The sequence below is a fragment of the Nycticebus coucang genome, chromosome 17, assembly GCF_027406575.1.
Source record: "Nycticebus coucang isolate mNycCou1 chromosome 17, mNycCou1.pri, whole genome shotgun sequence".
Taxonomy (NCBI): Eukaryota; Metazoa; Chordata; class Mammalia; order Primates; family Lorisidae; genus Nycticebus; species Nycticebus coucang.
The window spans coordinates 17,883,809-17,903,869 of record NC_069796.1 but is presented as its reverse complement, the minus strand read 5'-3'; the positions used below and the strand labels follow the sequence as shown (position 1 = coordinate 17,903,869).

Sequence of the window (20,061 nt, the reverse complement as noted above, 5' to 3'; positions counted from 1 at the left end):
CCACACCTTTCACCATTAACTAAGAAAGACTCTCACTGGATGAAAGATTTAAACCTCAGACATGAAACTATAAAAATACTTGAAGAAAGTGCAGGGGAAACTCTGGAAGGAATCGGCCTGGGTGAATATTTTATGAGGAGAACTCCCCAGGCAATTGAAACAGTATCAAAAATACACTACTGGGACCTGATAAAACTAAAAAGCTTCTGCACAGCCAAGAACATAGTGAGTAAAGCAAGCAGACAGCCCTCAGAATGGGAGAAAATATTTGCAAGTTATACCTCCGATAAAGGTCTAATAACCAGAATCCACAGAGAACTCAAACGTATTAGGAAGAAAAGAACACGTGATCCCATCTCAGGGTGTGCAAGGGAGTTGAAGAGAAACTTCTCTAAAGAAGACAGACATACGATCTACAAACACATGAATAAAAGCTCATCATCCTTTAATCATCAGAGAAATGCAAATCAAAACTACTTTGAGATATCACCTTATCCCAGTAAGAGTGGCCCACATAACAAAATCCCAAAACCAGAGATGTTGGCGTGGATGTGGAGAAAAGGGCACACTTCTACTCTGCTGGTGGGAATGCACACTAATACGTTCCTTCTGGAAGGATTTTTGGAGAATACTTAGAGGTCTAAAAATAGACCTGCAATTCGATCCTATAATTCCTTTACTAGGTTTATATCCAGAAAATCAAAAATCACAATATAACAAAGACATCTGTACCAGAATGTTTACTGCAGCCCAATTCATAATTTCTGGGTCATGGAAGAAGCCCAAGTGCCCATCGACCCACGAATGGACTAGCAAATTGTGGTACATGTATACCATGGAATATTATGCAGCCTTAAAGAAAGATAGAGACTTTACCTCTTTCATGTTTACATGGATGGAGCTGGAACATATTCTTCTTAGCAGAGTATCTCAAGAATGGAAGAAAAAGTATCCAATGTACTCAACCCTACTATGAAGCTAAATTATAGCTTTCACATGAAGGCTATAACCCAACTATAGCACAAGACTATGGGGAAAGGGCCAAGGAAGGGGAAGGGAGTTGGGAGGTTAGGGTGGAGGGAGGGTAAAGGGTGGGGCCATACCTATGGTGCATCTTAGAATGGGTACAGGCGAAACTTACTAAAGGCAGAATACAAATGTCTACATACAATAACTAAGAAAATGCCATGAAGGCTACGTTGAACAGTTTGATGAGAATATTTCAGATTCTATATGAAACCGGCACATTGTACCCCTTGGTTTCACTAATGTACAGAGCTTTGATTTAACAATTAAAAAAAGAAAGAAATATTTCAGAAAAACATTTAGCTTTTTAAACTATATAATTTCAAATAAAGTGACCATTGATGGAATAATGTTGGATAGATGTAGAACTTGTAGCAGGAAGCAACATGTCTCTCTACTCACTTCTGAACTCTGTGACCGCTGATAATAGACTGTCTGTGGTTCTCTGCATGAATTCTCTTACCTCTTGGCTTCACCTGGCATTCACTGTGTCTAGAGTTGCCCTCCAACACGTCCCAAGTAACTGGAACCACAGGGAAATGTCACCATAGCCCAGCTAATTTTTCTTGTTTTTGTAGAGATGGGGTCTGGCTCTTTCTCAGGATTGCCTTGAACTCCAGAGCTCAAGCAGTCCTCCCACCTTCGCTTCCCAGAGTACTATCATTATAGGCATGAGCCATTGCACCTGGTCTGATTTTCATTTCTTTGAGGTTCTAGAAAACGTTTGAGTTTCAAATAATGTTGGCAGTCATTTGAAAGAAATAATACTTTAAAATCATTAATACCCTTATGAACCATACTATTTCTTAGGTGTATGAACTTTTCAAATACTCAGTCTCTCTCTCTTTTTTTTTTTTTTTTTTTTAAGAAAGAGTGTAACTTCATCACCCTTGGTAGAGTGCTCTGGTGTCATAATTCATAGCAACCTTGAACTCTTGAGCTTAAGCAATGCTCTTGCTTCAGTCTCCTGAGTAGCTGGGACTATAGGCGCCAACCACAACGTCCAGCTATTTTTAGAGACCGGGTCTCACTTTTGCTAAGGCTGGTCTAGAACTCCTGAGTTCAGGCAGTCCACCAGCTTTGGCCTCACAAAGTGCTAGGATTATAGGCGTGAGCCACCACATCCAGCTCACATCTCATTTTTTTATAATCAACAATGAATATTTTAGAAAATTATGTCTTAGATCATGGTAGTTAGATCATCATGCCACCCTCAGTATATGGGGCTAGTGCCCTACTCACTGAGCCACAGATGCCACCTGATTTTCAGTGTATTTCAACAAGTATATAAATACTGAAAAAGATACTTTACTCTTTTGCCCAGCCTGGAGTGCAGGTGGTACCTCAAACTCCTGGGCTCAAGTGATTCCCCATCCTAGCCTCCCAAGGAGCTGATACTACAGGTATGCACCACCATGCTTGGTTAATTTTTTTTTTTCATTGTTTTAGAGACAATCTCTTTCTGTTGCCCAGGCTGGTCTTGAACTCCTGAGTTTAAGCAGTCCTTCTACCTCAGCCTCCCAAGTTGCTAGGATCACAGATATGTGCCACCATGCCTGGCCACACTTGTTTTAATCATTAAGGAAAACGCCTATTAAAAAATACTTATTCAAAATAGGAAGTTTCAGGTCTTGGTTCATATATACATTTAGCTGTGACTTTTGATGGTTTATTTCAGTGGTTAGCAGTTTTAGACTGACCTGTTTAGGGAAGACTATGAAATGTATGAAGAAGATAATATTGTTTTTATGTGTAAAAAGAAATAACTAGCTAGTTAGCATTTTGTTTTTAGGAGGAGTACTCTTTACATGAAGTACAGCACCATTTGAATGGATTTTAGTGTATTTACTAGTAGTATGAGCTTGTGGAGATCCCAGAGCCCAACAATTATGTGAGAATTGAGATAAAATGTGAATGAAAAAAAATGAGATATATTTTTATAAAGAAATAAGGAAAAATAACAACAACTCAGTAGTGTCCAGGATCAGTGAAAAAACTCACTTCACTTAAATGACATGCTCTAAAGAGATTCGTAAAAATTCCAAAGAGAATCCCAAATGTTACCATTTGATTATGATAAATATTTTAAAAATAGGTTGTGTTTAGCCGGGCGTTGTGGCGGGCGCCTGTAGTCCCAGCTACTTGGGAGGCTGAGTCAAGAGAATCACCTAAGCCCAAGGATTTGGAGGTTGCTGTGAGCTGTGTGACGCCACGGCACTCTACCGAGGGTGATAAGGTGAGACTCTGTCTCTACAAAAAAAAAAAAAAAAAAAAAAAAATAGGTTGTGTTGATGATTAGAAATCTGAAATTCTCTTTAAAATGTGTCCTAGTTTTAGAATGCTAAAATGTTTGGAGAAAATGTGTGTCTATGAAACAGTGAGATACAGGATTAATGTTCACAGGCAGAAAAACATAACTCATCTAAAGTTATAAAAACACTATAATCTGGATATGAACTGAGCTCTAGTTCAACTTTAGAATTCTTTGACTACTAAAAAATAATTCCTGGGCAGCGCCTGTGGCTCAAAGGAGTAGAGTGCCGGCCCCATATACCAGAGGTGGTAGGCTCAAAACCTGGCCCTGGCCAAAAACTGCAAAAAGAAAAAAACTATTAAAAAAAGTAATAATTCCTTATTGTAGATATCTCTCCATCTCAGCATACAAGGTTTTATTGTGTTTTGCTTTAGTGTGCTGAGCAGATGGTGTGATTTTTATAGATTGAAGGTTTCTGGAAACCCTGAATCGAACTAATCTCTTGGTGTCATTATTCTAACAGCACGTGTTGTGTCTCTCTGTCACGTGTTGGTAACTCTGGCAACATTTCAGACTTTTTCATTGGTGTCGTATCTGCTATGGTGATAGTGATCTTTGATGTCACTGTTGTAACTGTTTTGAGGCACCCTGAACTGTGCCCATATAAAATGGCATACTTAATTGATAAGTGAATGTGTATGTTCTGACTGCTCCACTGACCAGCTGGTCCCCTCCTCTCTCTCCCTCTCTTTCTCCTCTACCCTCTCCATTCTCTGAGACTCACATTGAGATTTTGATTTACTTTTCCCTTATGATTACTCATGTTGATCATCTTTTCATTTGCTTATTGGCCCTTTTTTTTGGGACAGAGCCTCAAGCTATCGCCCTGGGTAGTGTGCTGTGGCATCACAGTCAAGCAACCTCCAGCTCTTGGGCTTAAGTGATTCTCCTGCCTCTGCCTCCCAAGTAGCTGGGACTACAGGCGCCTGCCACAACGCCTGACTATTTTTTGGTTGCAGCCATCATTGTTGTTTGGCAGGCTCGGGCTAGATTCGAACCCTCCAGCTCAGGTGTATGTGGATGACACCCTAGCCGCTTTAGCCACATACGCTGAGCCTTATAGGCCATTTTTAAAATTTTCTTTAGAAAATTATTCTAGTCCTTCATCCATTTTTAAAATCAGATTTGTTCTTGAATTGTAGGACTTCTTTATATGTTCTGTATATTAATCTCTTATTAGGTGTATGGTTACATGTCATTCCTTGGATTGCCTTTTCACTTTATTTTCTTCTTTGATGTAGTATTTAATTTTAAGGTAGTCTAATTTATCTATTTTGTTGTTGTCATTGTTGTTAACTGTGCTTTTGGTGTTATATCCAAGAAATCATTGCCAAGTCCAATATCATAACGTTTCCTCCCACTCTTTTCTCTAAGAATTTTATAGTTTTAGTGCTATGTTTAGGTCTTTCATCCATTTTGAGTGAGTTTTTGTATATGGTATAAGCTGAGGCCAAATTCCATTTTTTGAATATAGATATCTCACATTTTCAACACAATTTCTTGAAAGTACTGTCCTTTCCCCATTGAGTGGGATTGTAACCCTTGTAAAATATACCAGAGTTTACATTTGGGGTCTTTATTCTATTCTGTTGGTTTGTATGTCAGTCATTATGCCAGTACCACAACTGTTTGATTTTGCCGTGCCTTAGTAGTACATTTTGAAATCAAGAAGTGTTGAGATCTCCAACTTTGTTCTTTTTGCAAGATTGTTTTGACTATTCAAGGTCCCTTGAGATTCTGTATGAATTTTAGGATGGATTTTTTATTTTCACAAAAAGATATCATTAGGATTTTGATAGGGATTGGATTGAATCCACAAATTGCTTTGGGTGTTGACATTTTAACAATATTAAGCCTTCAAATCCACGAGCATGGGATTTTTTCCATTTAAATTTATCTTCTTTAATTTCTTTCAGCATTGTCTTTTTATGGTTTTTAAGTGCTTTTGTAGATAACTACATGTTTGTGTATATTTTTCTTTTTACTAATTTAAGGAATTTTAATTGAGAGGGGATAGATTTTGGGCTTAATCTGCCATCTTGTTATAATTTTATGTATTTTGCTGATTCCATAATACTTAGTTAAGACTAGAGTACGGAAGACTAGAGAGGTCAGGTCACGTGCTCCAGGACATGTTGTTAGGAAGTGGCAAGCCTGGTGTTGAAGCCAGTCTGGCTCAAGGGAGTCTTTAGTCACTTTGCTGTCTTGAAAAATTATCTTGCTAAAAAGGCAGAAGATAGGTAATATAAATAATTAATTGGAAAACAGATGTTCAGCTGTAGTATAGTTGTAAGGAAATTTCTTTTTTTTTCTCTGTGGATTTCTTTAAACCCTTTCAGAATAATTCAATCTTGGACTCACATAGTGAAATTTTTCTTTTTGATAAGTTACTTTGAGTTATATTAGGTTATGTATACTGTTTAATATTGCACTAAAGTGTTATACATTCTCTTATAAAGTATATAAATCATTACCTCATGCCTTTTTTCTATTTTGTTAATGTGCTTATATATTTTAGGCCAACATAAATTTATCTTTTTTAACTGTAAGTTTTTAATAAGTTTTTACATCTGCTAGATTTAGTTCTCATTGTATTCTTCAGAATTTTCCTGTTTCCCCTGACTCTAATAACAACAATAACAGCATATTTGTTTGAAATCTTAGTTTATAGATTAAAGAGTTATATCTTTACTACATCAAATTCTTCCTTTCCTTACAAATTTTACCTTTCAGTTTATATAAAGACCTCTTTTATGTTCCTTTGTAGAGATTTAACGTTCATGTATGCCATGAACTCCATTTTAACACACTTTTGAATTCAATTTATTAATTATCACTCCAGAATTTTTGCATCAGTATTATAAATGTAATTGACATGTGGTTTTCGTGTGGGAAATAAGTCAGTGTGTAGACTTCTATTATCACTGTTATACTATCTTTGTGGAAATAGTATAGTTTGGATTCTTCTGATTGTTTTTAAAGAATCATAAAATTTTATAACTTTACTGTTTGTGGTACTATGCCATATTTTCATACAGGGAAACTAAATCTCAAGAAATTTAAGTGACTTGTCTGCTGTTAAACAGTTACTTTTAAGTGGGAGAATTTTTCTTAAAGGCAAGTAGCAATTTAGCAGTTTTTAGATTTATAACTTTTATGCCTGGTTCTTCTAAAATGGAATATAGTAAGACATTTTCCTCCATTGCTTCTCGGCTCTTTGGCTAAGGTCAAGTGAAGACATTTTCCTCTTAAAGCCATTACTGTACTTCCTAGAAAAACACACATACATACACACACCCCTTTTAGATGTTTGATACATATTATGTACATACTTGACTGGTTGTCAGCTACTCTAGGGCAGGCTCTGTGGATATTAGGGCTACAAGAAAGGTAGGTTTTTTTTTGCTTAAGTGTATGTGTTATAAATCAACTTAAATATGGTTCTTATTTGCAGACTTTCGAATCCTAGAGAGAGGTTATATTTTATAATTTATGAAAAAAATGAAAAATTTAATGCTTCCATTTTTGAAATGTTTAACATGAATCAATAAGATAAGATGAGGACATTTTAGCTTCCATCAATGTCTTAGCTTTTAAAAATAAAGCCAAAGTAAGGCAAAGTTAGGTGCATACTTTTTCCTGGTGATGCAGTGACTCTTCAACTACTGTTGTGTTTCTTAAATTTTTCACACCGTGTATTTAGATAGTTTTTTAAATTCAGAAGAAGTTTGAGAAAACATGACCATATCAAAATGTAAAGGATCAAATTTTAAGCTGTTTTTTCTTACTAAGTATATATGTGTTTATATGTGTGATTCTGTCTAATGTTTTTGTTTAAATTTATTTACTAAATATTTTTGGTATATAGTATATTATAAACAAACTGAAGGGGGAAGTAAACATATAAATGTATATACTGACATTCAAGATTCTAAGGCAGTGGTTCTTGAGTAGGTGCTTTATTCATTCCTGCTGTATTTGCATATAGTATAAAATAGTCTCAGTATCATTTAATACACTTTACGTTGCCTTTCTGTCTTATTTCAAAGTGATTATCATTAGTGAAGCTAGAATCAGCCTAGATTGAAGTCTGGTCATTGTTCTCAAATTCAAAGGTATTTCAGAAATTTTAAGTAATCAAGAGTGTGTTTATTTTAAGGCTAGGCGGTAAAAAGTTGTCCGTGAGGTTGGAAAGTCATACACATTTTATACTCTGTGTGTGTGGGTGTTTAAGTTAGCATCAACATGGTGATAATAAGTCACTGAATGACTTTTCAGGCAATATGTGCTCTCACTAACAATTTCTTTAGGCAAAAAGGGATTTGATATGGCATTCAAGTGGAGGGCTGCTCGTCTGTGTTTGTGAGAAAATATGTCAAAGGAAGTAACTCAGCTTTGGCAACGTAGCAGTTAAGAGGGAAGTTTTTATAAGTGAGCATTGTGACTACTGGGAACAGCACTGGGCAATTTTTATACATGGTAAGTCAGCTAGAATTTTAGAATTAGGAATAGGTGAAAAACATAGCTTTGTCGTCTTTGTTATTTTTAATAGCTTGCATTTATGTTTTGCTACTAGTATTTTAACTAGTTCTTTTTATAGTTTGTACTTAAAAAATAATTTGTTTTAGTTAAAACATCTTTTTTTTTTTGCTAATAAAAATAAATAGAAAATAAATAAGTCATAAGAATTTGTTTGTTAATCAGGCCCAGGCAAGGTTCCAACCCACTGCCCTTGGTGTATAGGCCTGGTGTGTTAACCACCGAGTACAGCACCCAGCCAAATTTGTATTTTTTAATTACAATTTTTCCTAAGTTTTAAATATTATTTTTGCTTCTTGAATTTAAATTTGGTTATGATATAAGTGACAAGTGTCTCAATCTTTGCAAAAACTAGTTCAAACTGTTATGCAGCCTAACCAGAAAATATAATTGAGGAAGAATGGGCCCTAATAATCTCTTGGTCCTTGTAGTGACAAGTTCATTGACCAAAAGCTTAAAGAGGTGTTTAAGAAAAATAATGCTTAAAACTTGAGCTACTTCTTTTTTCTCTTTCTCTGGTTCTTAGAGGCAGTCGTCTAATCCCCGTGGTTTGTAGCAGTACTTCTCCATGCAGTCTTCGGCTCTCTCTCTATTTCCATTTCCGCTTGTACAGAGAGTATACGTAATACCAGTTAACACTGGGTTATTCCCCGCACCAAGTTTATATTTTTCCTCAACATGATTCTAAGTTCCTTTTAATATACTTACATTCTCCAGTAGTGTAGAATATATTAAATAACAGGCAGTTTATTTGTACTTTTGGACTAATTGCTCAGTAAACATAAAAAATTAAAAATGCTTGTTCATAGAAAATTTAAAGTGGTAAATTTTTGTTTTGTAATAATTTTAAATGTTATCACATTATCTTTGAATGTTTTGTCCCTGTTATATTTGACATAAAGCAATAACAGGAAAAGATTGAAAAAATCTTTTGCTCAATAGGTATATAATGAAATTCAAAAGACTATAAGCAATTATGCACTGAATTCTTATTTGAAAAAATTTTTTATTTTTTGTACATATAATCATAAACATGAAGCACATGTAAGCCCAGAAGGCAGGATATTTTCCCTGAAACAGAGTTATTAAAATATATGTGTAGTATATGGAATTCAAGTCCTCAATTGTAGTCTTCACAAAGTTACGAATATAAATATTGCTGTATCCCTTTCCATGAAAGTTCTCTACCATATGAAGTGAAAATCTTAATGAATAGTAGCTTACATTTTTCATAATCTTTTGAATAGAGGTGCATAATTAAAATGTAATTAGAAGAAATAATACCTTTCTCTTTATTTAAACATGGACAAATTCAGGTAAAGATTTTTTTTTCACAATTTTTGTAATTTTCACAATTAATTATGCTGGTGTAAGATTTAGCCAAAGAGCTAAAATGTGTTTGTGTTTTTTCCCAGTTTTCTTTACTGTGTTTCTAAAATGTGTACACACCCCCACACACAGACACATACACAGTTTATTAGCAGATAACACTGGTATCTTGTCAGTTTCATTGATTTTTTAACCAGATAAGTTAGGAAAAAGTTGAATGTTTATAGAACAAAATTTATGTCAGAACTGTTGGGAAAATCTGTTTAGATCTGTCTTTGAAGATAGACTTCACATCTACATTATATTAATTAAAAAACATTTACCACCTACTATGTGAGATTCATGGAAACATTGCTTTTCTCTAGCTGGTGATGTTTTCTTTTGGTTGAGGTGTCTAAAGTACTTTGTTTGGACATATAAAATTGTGAGAAAGGTGGAAGAGAAATCAGTTTAGATTTGAATGCTTGTGTTTTGATGTCAATATTTTATACTAATATTTATGAAACTTTTTGATTTTTCTAATATATTAACTTTTTATATAAACTAATTCTTCTCCATCCCTGTGTCTTTGTGTCTATTTTTAGAACATTTCATCAACAGAAGCATAATAAAATTGACAGTAATTAAAAGCTATGTAATGATCTTTAAGCTACGTATTAAGTGAAGGTAAAAACAAAATTGTAAGGTTGCAGAAAAGTGTGTATAATGTAGTACCATTTAGGTCAAACTGAAGGTAAGAGGGACATCATATATATGCATTTGCTTTAAGTATGAAGTATCTCTGGAAGCATTATAAAGTTTCTAACATATATAAATGTGTATATAAAGTTAACATTAAAAGAATGCCATTATAGGAGGTGGGAAACAATCTTTAGGCATCCCATAATGATGTCAACGCATAGATTTAACTTTTGACATTAAATAGTTCATTCTTTCTGAATTTTAATCTTTTGTGGCATGACAGCACATGTAATGACATTTTCTTTTTTAATGCTATGAATAACCATGGGGCTTTTGTCAAAACTAACAAGTTAACATCAGTAGAGTATTAACTACCCTACAGACCTTATTCCTATTGGTGATATCTGTCCTTTTTCTATTTTAGGACCAGTCCAGCATACCATGTTGTATTTAGTTTTATTTCTTTAGTTTCCTCTGCTCTTGACAGTTTTATAGTCACCGTTTTTCATAGACCTTGTTTTTCATGACCTCGATGCTATGAGGAGTAGTGGTCAAGTATTTTGTATTGAATTTTGATTTATCTGGTAACTTCTTATGATGATACCAGGGTTATGGATTTTGATGAAGAAAACAGTAGAATTGAAGTACCCTAACCATCATATCAGAGGGCACATGACAGCAACATGACTTGTCACTGGTGTTGTCAACCTGAATCACTTGCTTAATCTTTTTCCATTGTAAAGTTAACTTTTTTCCACTTATATTCCCTATTCTTTGGAATTGAGTCACTAAGTCCAGCCCACATTCAAGGATACGTGAATTACGATCCGCCTTCTGAAAAGAGAAGTATGTAAATATACGATTTGGAATTCTTTGTAAGGAGATAATCTACAAGAATTCTTTCCTTTTACCCCATTATTGTTGTTTAATCATTTATTTATATCAGTATTGATTCATGGATGTTTTGTTCTTTGGGTTATAATCTAGTCCTGTGTTAATTTTGTTGCTCAGATTGTTTTAACTTTGGCTATTTCAGGTTTGTTCCTGGGTCCTTTTGGTATGTCCCACCTCTGTCTCCCCTCTTTATTTTTTTTAAGAGATGGGGTCTCACTCTGTCATGCAGGCTGGAGTACACAGGCACAATCATAGCTCACTGTATCCTCTATCTCCTGGACTCAGGTGATCCTCCCACCTCAGCCTCCTAGATAGCTGGGACTATAGGCAGGTGTTAACATACCAGGTATTTTATTTTACTTTATAAGAGAAAGGGTCTCACTATGTTGCCCAGACTGGTGTTGAACTCCTGGCCTAAAGCAATCTTCCCACTGACTCTCCTGAGTTGCTGGGATTACAGGCATGATTCACTGTGCCTAGCCCAAATTACTCATTTTAAGTGAAAGTTTGTTTTAAAGTTGTGCAATAAATATGCTTTTTTTGCAAAACACTTTTGTCTTTCTTAGAATTTTTAAGGGACCTATACCTAAATGTAATACATTGTTATAAGAAGTTGGGGTGAAAGATTGTAAACATTTTATTTTTAAAGGAAAAATGTAAATATGGTGGCTATTAAAACCAGATGTCTGCGACTAATTTAAAATCTTTAAAAAAATTAACTTTATATGGAATATGAAGTATCTGAGAAACATGTGAATGATATAAGTAATTATGAGGCCTGACATGGTAGCCTATGCCTGTAATGCCAGCACTTTGGGAGGCCAAGGGAGGAGGGTCACTTGAGGTCAGGAATTTGGAGCAGCCTGGGCAATATACTGAGACCCCTGTTTCTACAAAAAATGAAAAAAAAAAAAGAAATGGGCCAGGTCTGGTGCATGTCCATAGTCCTAGCTATGTGGGAGGCTGAGGTAGGAGGATTTCTTTGAGTCCAGGTGTTCAAGGCTGCAGGGAGCTATGGTTGTACCATGCCCACCAGTCTTAGATAGATAGATGGATGGATGGATGGATGGATAGATAGATAAAATTAAAAAAAAATTGGTCACGAAACACTGATGTCCCATGACATCAAGTTTATACCTGCTTCTTGGATCGATAATTTAGATTTGGTATGTCCATTTGTATAGGAGAATGAATATGTGTGTTAAAAAAAATAATAGTTGTAGAAAAGGTCTTTGTGGTATTACTTTGTAGTATATGACTATACAATTTAAAACATTGCATGATTTTAATTCCCTTTAGAAATTTTTTTCCAAGTGAGTGCTCTAAACATGTCACTTTGAATTATGGTATGATATTTGGAAAAGATAACTTATTTCTGTTTTTGATGTGGATTTCAATAATTTGCTGAGTTTCTTTGTGGTTGAATATTGCCTGTATTTTAAAAGAAATTGATGAAAATACTTGATTATAAGATTTTTAGATTTCACTTTATAAAAAATTAGAATTGCATAGAATAATATTTTCTATTATTAATATAATATATTATTATTTTATTTAATAATAATAAGTCTTTTAATATTCCTTAGAAAGGATTAGAAGTATGACATACTTTATAATGAAGCACAGTTCGTATTTAAGTCAAAAAGTCTTTACAGTTTTTATAGATTTCTCTGCCCAGATGGAGATGTATTTCATTTTTTATAATACGAAAAATGACTACTTCTTGTGGGAATTGCATGCTATCAGTGGGCCATCTCTGTTTTATAAACTTACCAAAGTCCCTCAAAAGACATAAATTATGACAAATAATATTTGTTCCTAAATTTTACATTTTCCACATAAAAATTAGTAATTGATTAAAGCAGTTCTTTTTTTAACTTTATAAACTTAAATTCAGACACAGATCTCTAACTTCTTTAAACCATCGTCTTTAAACCGTCATCCTCATTCCTCCTTAACCCAGTAAATTCACAAAACCCCTAAATTTAAGTATTAATGCTAGATTTGGCATTGATAATTCATAGCTATAGTGATTTGCTAATGACTGTGATCGTCATTTATCAATTTGACCGATATTTTCTGAGCACCAGGTGTTCTGTTGGACACTGTTCTAGACAGTAGAATACAATGGTAAGTAAAATAACAGTTCATTCATGTGCCAATGGAGCTTACAAGTAGTGTGGAATTAGTCACATAAATTAGTATATAATTACAAATTAAGGTAAATTCTGTGAATGCTTTAAGTAAAGGATTCTTTAAAATGGTGATTTATCAAGGTTGGGGATTCAGAAAAACCACTCTAGTATTTGAGAACTGAACAATAAGTAGTCAGCAAAGAGTGGGGTAAAGAATCTTACAGATCACCCTTAGTTTGAATGATAAGTGTAATAGTAAGAGGAGGCAGAGTGGTAGCTGCGAAATGGATGATTTTATAGGACATGGTAAGGATTTTGCTTAGTGGCAAGCTTTTTAAGGATTTTAATCTGAGTAATAATGTGATCAGTTGGTTTTTTGAAAAATCACTTGGTTGATGCAAGAGAATGATTTATAAGAAGACTGAAGTGGAAGCAAGATGTCTAGTCAGGTATTTGGAGCTACCCAAACTAGGGATGACGGAGATTTGGAGTTGAGCAGTGTCACTGGGGAGAGAGAATTATTTAAAAATAAAAGCCACAAATAAATATTTTTTTGTGTTTGCAGCCCTGAATTAGAATGTTGACCTTGTCCAGTAGAAAGAACTAATTAATATAAATGAAATTGGATTCTAAATATTACCAGTAAATTAAATTACACAAACAACTTTTATCTGTATTAAGAAGGTAGTGGGACTCTTAGTAAGATATTACTAGGATAAGCTACAGGAGAAACATTTATTAAGCAGATGGTGAAAAATAATGTAACAATAAACTACAAATTTTAAAAGATTATATATCATCATAGTGAGACTTGAATTGTAATTAATGCTTTATGCGAGAAAGTGTGGAATTAACATGCTATACTATTAAGTCTACTAAGTGTTTTGATTAACCACCTAGTAGAGCATTTATTTAAATCATCTTATGAGCTTCAGGAAAATTCAGTTTTATTATAATTAGAAATCAGATGTTTTCCCTATTGGATAAAAAAAATGTTTCTGTAATTTGAGAAGAAATATTCACCTCATGTTCTTTTTCCATATTCTTTTCATTCTTTGTTGCGGTTATCAGCATTTCATCACTTTTTTGGATTAGCAATTCTTTCATTTTATATGTGCCATTAAAAACTACTTAATTTGTCAAACTCAGTATCTGAGATTTATGGACATATTTCTCATACTAGAAAGCTGACAGAATTATGACATCTTTCTTTTTGGAGACAGGGTCTCTGTCTGTTGCCCAGAGTACAGTGGTGTCATCATAGCTCATTTTGTTTTTCCCTTTGGGATGTATTTTCGTACCCATGGTTCACAGTGACTTCAGATATGTACCACATTGGAGTTTCATGGAAGACTGTGGAGATTAAATACTATTGTAATAGTAAAAAACAGTGATCAAGATGTTCGGCTAAATATGTGTCTCAGTTAACAGTTTAAATTTTTGTATCATTTTTGGAGTTGCTCAGATTTGAAGTTTTTAACTGTTTAATTTTTAGACTCCTCAATACTTGTTCTTTTCAACATTGCAGTTTTGAATACTGAAGAAGTAATGTGTAAATTTCTTATTTTTGTGTTAAAATATGTTAATGCTTAGTTTGCTTGATGGTTTCCTGTAATTTCCATACACCAATTTTATTGTCTTTCATTCTTTTTTCTCCCTCTGATTGGATAATTTCAGATGTTCTGTCTTTGAACTCACTGATTCTTCCATTTGGTCAAGTCTGCTTTTGAAACTGAAATTTTTTCAGTTCTGTTATGGTATTCGTTATCTCTAGGATTTCTATTATTTTAATTTTTTTCTATTTCTGTGTCAAACTTCTTATTTTATTCATGAATTGTTTTTCAGATTTCATTTAATTTTCTTTCTTTCTTTTTTTTTTTTTGTAGTTCCCCAAATTCTTTGTCAGTCATTTCATTCATTTCTTTTTTTTCTGGCTTCTTTATTGGTATTTTATTAGTTTCTTTTGGTGGATCCTGATCACGTAAGGAAGAAAGTTAAACCAAATTTCCTACGATTGGTGCTTTTTCTTTCTTTCTTTTTTTTTTTTTGGTAATTTTGGTGCAGTTTTTGGCTGGGGCTGGGTTTGAACCCATCACCTCCAGTATATGGGGCCAGTACCCTACTCCTTGAGCCACAGGCACTGCTCCTTTTTGTAATTTTGGAAATATGCTTTTTTTCTAGAAACTTAGGAAATGCAGATTCTCAAGACAACTCAGAAAGAAATTATTTAAACAATAATGTTTTGAAAAACAGCACTGATTTTACCATTTTATCTAAAACTAGATAAATGCCTTTTAATACTTTATTTTTATCATGTCTTCTGAGTTTTAATTTTTGAAATGTCTGCTTTCTATAAAACCTTTGCAGGTTTCGTAGTGTGCCTAATGCTGGAGTAAAGCATAGATACTAATACTTGTAAGTAGCTTTTGTACTTGTCTAAGAGTAGATTTCTTTCCTTTATACCATTGGTTATATTGTTTGCATTTGTTAGGTGAAGTCCAAGTTGTACTTGAGCCCTTTACCCCGGAGGGGTTCCATTTACTCTTACATTGTACCTAGTAGGTGAGAGCACACAGAACTCCCTTCCTCTTCCTCCCTCCCCCTTCCTTGAAGGTAGTTATGTTTTTCTCTCATGTAGGTATGCATTTGTTCATTTGCTGGTTTCGTATTAGTATTGAGTACATTGGATATTTTTCCATTCTTGTGATACCTTACTTAGGAGGATGTTCTCCAACTCCATCCAGGTAAATACAAAAGATGTAAAGTCCCATCATTCTTTTTTATGGCTGAATAGTATTCTAAATATACTGTTAAAAAAAAAAAGAACTGTGTTCAGAAGAACCCTTAAATTCTTCAGGGGTGCTTTCACATTGCTTTTCAGAGAACAGCTTTGTTTTATATTCTATATTGGGAGTTCATCTGTTTAATTATGAATCTTGTAATGCAGAACTCAGAGTCATGAAAAAAGCATCTGTAGATCCATAAAGTAGTTCTGACGTGACTAGTTTGGCAAGTTACTTCCTCTCTCTTTTTAGTTTCCTTGTCTGTAAAATGGTGATAGTGGAGCTACCTGAGAATTAAATGAAAACAGTACATGTTCATTATTTAGAATTGCATTCAGTATTCAGTAAGTACATGAAACTTGGTACATAAATCGATAAACCTGTGTCAGAACTGGCATCTATCTGATGCCAGAGCTGGAACGTTATCACTTTCAAATTGTATTAGTGAACTAAACTGAGGGATTGAAAGGGGTAAGTGGATTGAGGATTGGGGCTAGAAGACAAGAGTTAGTGCCTTTCTTTCAAAGGATAGCTTGTAAGGTCAGATAATGAATCTTGCTTATGAAAGGTCATAGAAATAAGGCTGCTACAGAAAGGAGGGTTTTTGTGAGTGTGTCTTAATGGTAAAGAGTTCAGGATGCCACTGAAAGAAGTTCAGACCAGTCCGTTCCAGGCTAAAGCTGTTCTAGAAGTCCTGGAGAAGAGATGGATGTGTCCAGAAACCTCTAAGGAATCATGTGATTAGACAGTCTCATGACTCTTAACAGTTAAGTGAGAACCACAGTAGTTTTAAGTTTTTGTGAAACTTGATTTTGTAGTCTGAGCAGAGAAAACAAGTAATCCTCATTGAGTTAAAAACAAAAAGCACTGTTTTGGGGGATATGAGTTAAAATTGTAATTTTAGTTTTGAGGTCTTTTATTTTGGTTTTGCTTGACAAAAGAATAACTAATTTATGTTTTATAATAAATTATTTAAAAATATATGCTATGTTATGCAGACAAAAGCTACAGCATTTCCTTGCGTGTTTATTTTATCTCCGTAAAGGCCATTCTAAACTACTGAACACTACTTGTATGTCACCCAAACTTTTAGTGACGTAAATCACTTGTGGTGACAAAAACAGCTAAATGTGTAAGTAGGAAGGAGAAACTTTTAATATTTCTTTGTCTTTTTTTTGAGACAAGGTGGTCTCACTCTGTTGCCTGAGGACTGTGGTGGAATAATCATAGCTCACTGAAGCCTCACACTCCTGGGCTCAGGCATCCTCCTGCCTCAGCCCCCAAGGTAGCTGGGACTACTGGCATATCACACCATGGTTGGCTAATTTTTCTATTTTTTTTTTTTTTTTTTAATAGAGATGGGGTCTCACTCTTGCTCAGACTGGTCTTAAACTTCCGCCCTCAAGCAACCGTCCTGCCTTGGCCTCCCAAAGTGCTAGGATTATAGTTGTGAGTCATCACTCCCCACCCTAAAAGCTCTTTTTGAAAGGCACCTGAACGTGATCATAGCTATCAAACTGTTATCTAATATTGTTATATGTTTAAGATAATGAAGGCATTATAACAACAAAATAATTTTCAGCAGTCCAAAATTTAGACAGTTCAGATAACCAGTGAGAAAGGTGTGAAGCTAAGTGTAGATGTTCTAAAACTACTAGTTGACTAGTGCTAAAATAGAAATTATATTAAACATCAACAAACTCTACTGGTAGAATTCTGAACCAATCAGTTCAGACAGTTCAGAATTCTGCTTAGAAGAATTTCCTGATTTCGACATAGAAATTATAAACCACCTATACCCATAGAGAACTAACTTCCAAAAAAGGTCAAAATTACTGAAACTTCTTTGAGTCAGCATAGCTTCCAAAATTTGCAAAGTAAGATATATATTTCGAATTTTAGAATTGATAGCTAAAAGGTTAAGTTTTGATACCAGCTGGTCCAATTATCTGATTTTATACGTAAGGAGGAACTGAGAGAAAATAAGAACCTAAATGGCTTGGCTGAGGCTGTTGTCAAATTTGGAATAATAATCATCTTTTATGGATTCTGTTTCTATGTATTAATACCACACTTCTGTCTGTTAGTTTTTTCCCTGTATGAGAATAACTTTTTCTTAGATTTTCTTGAATTTTTATTTAAGAAGACAAGGCAATTTCTTACAAATTTTTATTATGTCTCTGACTTCTCAAGAAGATAGATTACCAGGATTCCTTTCTGTCCTTGCTCATTTGCTCCGTGAACCCAAGTGTGTGATGAAGGTAGAAGAGCAGTAAGTGTAAAGGAGGAGCCGTGAGAACGTTACCTTAGCACACTGTTATCTAATAGCACATGTTAGTGGTGTAACCTGTCTTAGCTATGTGGTCTTTTACTGTATCTGGTTCTGGAGAGATGGTTTATGAAGGATATCCTGAAGTCTCTTAACATGGTAAATATCAAATTCTGAATTTTCTTACATTAAGAAATAAAACTCCTCGGGCAGTGCCTGTGGCTCAGTGAGTAGGGTGCCAGCCCTATATACTGAGAGTGGTGGGTTCAAACCTGGTCCCCGGCCAAACTCAACAATAACAACAAAAAGTAGCCCGAGCGTTGTGGCGGGCGCCTGTACTCCTAGATACTTGGGAGGCTGAGGCAAGAGAATCGCCTAAGCCCAAGAGCTGAAGGTTGCTATGAGCTGTGACGCCACGACACTCTACCAAGAGTGATAAAGTGAGACTCTGTCTCTAAAAAAAACAAACAAAAAAGAAATAAAACTCCTCCCTGAAATAACTAAAGTCTTTTTAAGAAAATCAAATTTATTTCAGTCAGCAAAATACCATTGTGAATTTTTGCATGTTTCTCAAAGATTTTAGTGTAATCAGATGTGTATTTTAAATTTCTCCAACGAAGACTTGGAATTGAGTATTGAAAACAGTAATTGGCTGCACTCTGTTCTACTGGTTGCTTTGATGAAATATCAAAGCTGTTAGTAATTACTGTTAACTGACACCATGAATTATTTTTGCTCTTATTTAATAATAGGCTAACTTTCTTTTGTCACTATTCATATTTCTTAACTACTTTCCTCCATCTTTTTTTCCAACCTGCATCTTTTTCCTATCTTTTCCAGTAGTAGAAATGCAGAGTAATTTCAAGGTAATCTTACTTAAAACACTATCACTCAAACTGTTTTAAAGGATGTATTCCCAAATCATACACTTTAAAAAATAATGTCTATTTAGCAGTAGTAGCAGTCGCAGCTTGTTTCTCCCTCTCTGTCTCACTCAGGATAGAAAGAATACAAGCTGTAGAGAAAAATTCTTTGAACAAAAAACACGGAGTAAAAAAGCCATATTTCTCAAGGGAACTGCTGGAGACATAGAGGAGGGAAGGGATTGAAGGACAAGATGCCATTGATGAGAGAGTTTTGATGGTTTAAAGGAATAAGCAATGTATACGATTTGGGGGATACTAGAAAATAAGAGAGGGCATCTGATTTTATTAAGTTACTGTGTGTTCAGGCTTAGGCACCACCACCTCCAATCTCCATGTTCACATATTTTATAAACAAACATTGAAACTATCATCTACCCACATATTCTTAAATGTGATTCTTGTCAGAATGTGAGCTAGGATATGGTTTTATCTCTAGTGCAAGATTGCTAGAGTTTCTTTTAATTTAAATAGAAATCAAAGACCAAAATATTGACATTTGATTTTTTATGGCTTGTCTCATGTCTGACTCTGTCTCAGTCACTGGGTCTCAACTAAAATATTATCTCCATAGATAACACAATATGTAGTATGCTACCTTTTATACAAAAAGAGAGGATTATATATATGTATGTATACATACACACTTACATATTTTTGTGTGTTTACATGTTTATATAAACACACACAGATGTACATTAATCAGTTTATTTTAAGAAATAGTGGAAGGATAAACCATACAATTAAAAAAATTGTCTGATTTTTTTCAAAGTGATGATGCCATTTTAACTCCTACTACAATATATGAGAGTTTCATTTACTCCATCTGCTTTTGGCTTTAGCTACTCTGGGGAATGTGATGGGTTATCCCATGCCATATTTGATCATTTTGAGCACTTTTTCGTGTACCTGTTTGCCATTCTTCTATCTTCTTTTGTGAAGTGTGTATTCACTACTCTTTTTCTTATTCAGTGGTAGTTTTTTTATTTTGGGTGTGTAGTAGTTTGTACATATTCCGGATATATCTTTTTTTGTCAGAGATACAAGTAAATTTTGCTTCTATTATTTAACAGTAATAAAACAATATTATGTATAAAAGATATTGATACATTTAATATTTCTAAATTGCTGAAAATTTTGGAAGGAAAGTAATTAGTTGTTTTTTTTT

At 34.2% G+C, this 20,061-nt stretch overlaps 1 protein-coding gene across 2 annotated transcripts in view; it reads left to right on the top strand.

The window, feature by feature from the left end:
- The window catches only part of DTWD2 (DTW domain containing 2), a 124,418-nt gene that overhangs the window by 75,525 nt on the left and 28,832 nt on the right, over positions 1-20,061 (top strand). The gene's annotated exons all lie outside the window — the stretch shown is intronic.